Below are 6,000 nucleotides of genomic sequence, written 5' to 3'. Positions count from 1 at the left end.
GGTCGTATTGGCAATCTCTTTATGTCTTACTTAGGGGAGAGTTTGGACAACTTAGAATAGTAGTAGTTCATGTGTAATTTTTGGTTCACTGTAAGTATGCTCTTATGTTAAGAAAAATTGAAGTTTCACTTTATGTGTTAAATGATTACCTTATGATGTTTTCTGACATAATTCATGAAGGCTTTTATTAAAATAGCATGACTTGTATGTTTCAACTAAATGTCCCCTTTTGCATGACTTTGTATATTGCCATACTTAGTACATTGTTTTTACTAACCCCATACTTTTATATACTCTATTAGTATAGGCTTAAAGCGTGTGGAATTTTTTTGAAAGCAAACTTGGGAATCACCTATAAAGACTAAGTATGTCTTCTTATATTTGAGGGCATATTCTATGTTTCTTTTCTTTTCTTCTTTAATATTTGTGAAGACTTAATAAGTGTTTCTGTCAACGCAAAAGGCCCTGTCCTTAAGACATTTATGTCGTGTCCATAAGTTGGCTTCTTACTACGAGACTATCTTTTGTATTTATGAAAGAGTGTTTCTTTAATTATTATGTATCCTAAAAATTTTTAAATTTCCGCACTACTTTTCATGTCATATATAATGAATGATAGCTAAGAGGCTTGTGCAAGACCTTTGAAAGGTTGAGTACGCCTTGTTTCGACCTAAGGGTTGCCCTAACTTCTAGGGTATAATTATGGGTCGTAACATCTTACCAAGGCTATCAAAAAACTTACTTAAGTACTCCTAGAAGAAAACTCACATACACTCTCTTCAAGGTTACCTAAATAATCCTTAAGACTTCCTATGTTAAGATCATGCCTAAACAATCAACCAACTTCTCTAATTAAAGTTAGTTTCAGAACAGCCCTAGATAAGACATCAGGAGATTATCCCGTGTGCCCTCTTCACACTTTAGCTAAGGAATCCTTAAGTCACTCAAGATTAAGTAGTCATTCATTTACATTCTTTCTAACACAAGCCATTATTTCATTAGTTCATTAAGAGACATTCATCACATAGAGGACATTCAAGTAATGGTCTTGGAGAAGACCTACGGACTCTCACTAACATCTTCAAAGTCTATTGTGCAATATCTAGTAGCGTCCCATACAACCACCTAAACTTCATATAACTTATGTAATACTAATAGGTGTCCCATATGATGATAATATTCAAAAACCGACATAGACCATGGTAGCAATGCATGGAATTCGGAGTTGTAACCTACTGTGATGGAGGGTGTTCTACTTGCCAATGGTAGAACTTGGGGACATCCTATGTCGACACATTGTTAAGGATTATGAAGGTCTTACTTTGCACTCTAGAATCATTCTTTAAATAGAGATACTTCCCTTACCATACTCACTCGGTGCTAGCCTTTGTTCTCATGGAGTAATTCACATTAAATGTTTATACAAAGGGGTTCCATATCAAGTTCATAACCCAATTACATTTACCCTACCAAAGAGGTCCCCTAGGTATGCCTTAAATTGGCAAAAAGAAGCTCATAATTACTTTCATAAGGATTGATTTTATGTCGTTCCGGCCAGCCAACCTTAAGTCCATCAATTATTGGAAAAAGGATACCTTTACGACTTTCTACTTCAAGGTTCATAACCTTACCATTAGGTTCAATGTTGCACAAAAAAGGACTGTTTTAACATCATTCAATGTCTAATGTCATTCATACATACAATACTGAGAGGTTTTAGCATCCTATGTCAATACATCTTACAAATACATCCATACATGCATCAAGTAAGGGACACAAGTCTACCACATAAGACACACCAAAACTTTACTTTATTACATGTTGCATATCATATTCAAGAAGCTCATAGGCACAAACTTCATCACCTTTAGGTCACCCTATAAACTACTATAACATAATCAATATATTGACCAGAAGAATCAATAGCCAATAAGGAAGAATCATGCATCCACTTTAAAGATACACATACAAGAACATAGTCATAATCTAACATGCTCAAATAAATAACATCAATAGAAGAGACACATACTTTCACATTACTTCCCAATTAGGTAGATATTATCATACTTCACGTAATCGACTATACAAATCATCATATTAGTTGAACTAGTTGCCGACAAGGCCATGATCATCAGAGTACATAATGTTACGCCGGCAAGGCCACATCATTCACATAACATCTCCACCATATGTGGACCATGCCAATTACAACATAATAAAAAGATATAATACTTAAAATGATGAGAATTAGGGAAGCGTACAACCAATCCATTCTCTCCAGTTCAACCAATGTATAAATAATCAAATTCAATACCAAAAAGACCTTACTCATGGACATGAACATCAATTCAATACAAAAAACTATAATACTCAATAAATATAATTAAATTAAATCAATATTTATCAATCCAATAGAAATTAGACATCAATTGAATATAATTCTCACATCATTCTATATCCCATAGAAAACTACATTAGAATTCATAAACGTTAAGACAATATCACTTAAACCATAAAGTAGTAAAAAAATAGGGTTGGTCAATTACATGGGTTCATAGGTTTACTGAGATAAAATCATATAATTAACAACAATATAATGTATACACAGTGATTGAAAACCTTTAATACAAGAACCCATGGATAGATCATAAAGTTGGACAAGTTCATCTTTGAAAACATTAGAGAACTTCTTTGAATTTAGGCTCCTTGATGAATACAGTTTCAAGGATAAAAAATCATAGATCAATGATGTTAATCAACCAATTTGTTGAATAATTACCACTTCAACCTCGAATCCAAGCTCCTCCTTGAATTTTTGCTCCAATCTAGAGAATTTCTAGGATATTTTGGGTTTTTATTTTGAAGAATGTGTTTTCATAAGTGTTAAAGGCGTATAAACATGTTTAAAATATCCAAAATACCCTTTAGTAACACCCAAAATTCTTATTTGTACGTGGGGTGAATTTACAACTTCACCCCTAAATAATACAGTATGCTACGTAGGTTTTACCAGTCCTCACAGACGGATGGTCACAAACTAACCGTCTCCCAACCAACGGTCTGTTCTGTTGGTCCATTGTTTGGGACTGAAGTTGTTCCTTGGAATCTCTTCATGCCACGAGTAATTACTGACCCACGACACCCATCGAGGGGGTGTCGATTGGCCCACGAGCTGTCTACCCCCTCTGTCATTTGGGGCTTTCTAGGCAGTCTATGCTCAAGGAAAGGGTCCTTCCTCAAGGACCCTTTGTTTGTTCTTTTGGTCTTCCACTAGGACGTTTTCAACCTGAATAGGTTCATATAAATGTTTAAGACCTCTCACATCAATTTCATCCAAACCGAACACATAAAATACGAACAAAACATTCCAAGACACACAAGGTCATGTCAAGGCAAACCTCTCGAACGTAATGGACGTTTGACCTCCAAACTTCACGAAACATGAAACACTGCCTATATATATTATAATAACTCATTTAAAGATCTCATAACCTGATGAATAACACATAAAACATATAAACACAAATGAGGAACGTAGGTGACTTAATCGTCGAACGTTTAAGTCATCCCTTGAAGTTTGACTTCCGATTAACCTAATACTTTAGACATTGCCTCAATACAACATTATTGGTCAATCTAAAACCTTAGACCATCATAACCACCATGTTTGTCTGTAGTTCACCTAAGTCAATTTCATGATCTCACAATGTTCGCCACTTGGAAAACATTAGTCCTCAAATGACACTTGGCACTCTCCTAACACTTCCAAGAATAGAGAATCAACTTAGCATCTCAAAACCATACCACATAACACCATATACAATACAAAGGTCTAGAGAAACATCAATTTTCACGTAGACTAGAGAATCACAACACAACAATAAACTAAAATAGATTTTATAACTTATCATGCCATTAAACTAACATTGTTCATTCCAAATAGCAAAAACTTACTTTATATTCATTATAATTCTGATATACATTAGTTATAACAACATTACAACAATTGTTTTCTACAAAGAATGAATTAGTCAATTTGCTCTAAATTATTCACTTCAAACTATCAAAGCTACACTAAATTTTCCAATTTTTTTTAAAATGCAACTTTTATGCAATTAATGATAGAAACATGATAATATTCAAAGTTACACCATATAAAATCATGGTAAAATATACACATAATTTCATAAGATACACAATGCAAGAAATAAACAAAATTCAATTTCAACAAGACTCCTATACACATTGTACATGCAACATGCATCTATGACATTCTAGCCCATATACTAATAATATTCCCCCTCTTAGAAGGAACTCATAAAAATAAAGATATATAATAACTTTCCATCCTCAGCATCACCTTCATCTTGATGTACTCCTCTAGTTCGGAATGAATAGAAACACCTCTTTTTTGGAGCATCACCGTTTGAAACATTTGGAGCATCTTGCTTTCTCTTTTTTCCTCTAGAATCAATATTAGGAGAATCCCTCACCATATCTCCATCTTTACCACAACCAAAGCAATTACAAATACCCAATAGACATTCTCCATCTTGTCTCTTCCCACAAGTGACACATGTAGTCTTGCCATTTTGAGAACCACATCCTTTCTCATGATTGAACTAAGCACCCCAATATTCTCTTTGAGTTGAAACCTTCTTCTTGAACCTAGGTTGACTTTTAACATTACACCCACTCCTTTTAAATTTATAGCAATCCTACCTTGTTTAGACTCCTTTATTGATTGATCATACACCCTTAGTCTAGCTAAGGTCATATTATCATGTAGCATGGTCGTATACCTACGCATCATATCCTTAGGGTTAGACACTATGGATGGTGCATATCTAAAAAACATAGAGAACTTCAAAGAGCATTCCTCAACAATCATACTTTCTTGTATGAGATTAATAATGTCCTCTACCTTCACCTTCCTCCTCTCACGGTGAAAGTACTTTCATATAAAAGCTTCATTATATTATTCCCACTCAATAGGACCCGAGTAAATTGTCCTATTATCATTCAATTGATTGTATCACACTTGAGAAATATCCCTCAATTTATATGAAGCTAACTCTCCCTTCTCCATACATATAACCCCCATAGCATTCAACACCTTATGCACACAATCTAGGAGCTCTTGGGGATCCTCTCACTCCTTAGAGTTAAGAAACATAGGAGGATTCATCCTCACAAAGTCTCTCAACCTAGATGTCATAGTTCTCTCCATAACATTTACCCTAGGATCCATACTAAAATTCACTTAAGTAATCACGGCTCGATCAAAAGCAAAAAAGGCCTCTCTAATCTCTCTATTAGTAAATTCCAGGTGAACCACCCGAACCTCATTACCTCCTTCAATTATAGGGACTTGATCACCTTGGGGAGGCTCATGAGCGTTTCGAGAACCTTGGACTCCTTGTCCATGTTGATGAACTTGCTCAACATGAGGAGGAACTTCCTCATTCACCCTTCCCTCTTCCAACCTTCTAGAGGCCATCATTCTAGTATTCATTTCCTAGAAACACAAGGAAACACATTAATAAGGATACTCATAACATTTACTCTACCGCAGGTCATTGGAGTAGAAAAGAAGGGAAACTCTATCGTCCTATAGACTCTCGTCCATAGATGTGTTGCGACTCACACTGATGATAGAGACTCTACTAGACGTGACTGGATGAGACTTTTAATTCCTAATAATACTTTAATATCCTATTCTGTAATACCAAGCTTGTCACATCCTAAGACCACAACCTAGAAAATATGTTACTCTCGGAGTGCAACCTGCATACTTGACCTCTCAGAGGTGTTATACAAGCCCTTTTGTATCGTTCATCGCATATACATTGTAAAAATTAGTGCGGAATTAAACTTTTCACAAATATTTGCATAGTCTTTGAAATCTCATTCATATAAAACTCGTAGGAAATACTAAGTCTCATTTCATCAAATCTTAGACACAAGAGTATTTGGGATACGACCCATACATAATAGAAA

The sequence above is a fragment of the Solanum pennellii genome, chromosome 8 (assembly GCF_001406875.1).
Source record: "Solanum pennellii chromosome 8, SPENNV200".
Classification (NCBI taxonomy): domain Eukaryota; kingdom Viridiplantae; phylum Streptophyta; class Magnoliopsida; order Solanales; family Solanaceae; genus Solanum; species Solanum pennellii.
The sequence above is the reverse complement of the archived record's forward strand: the minus strand, read 5'-3'. Positions refer to the sequence as shown.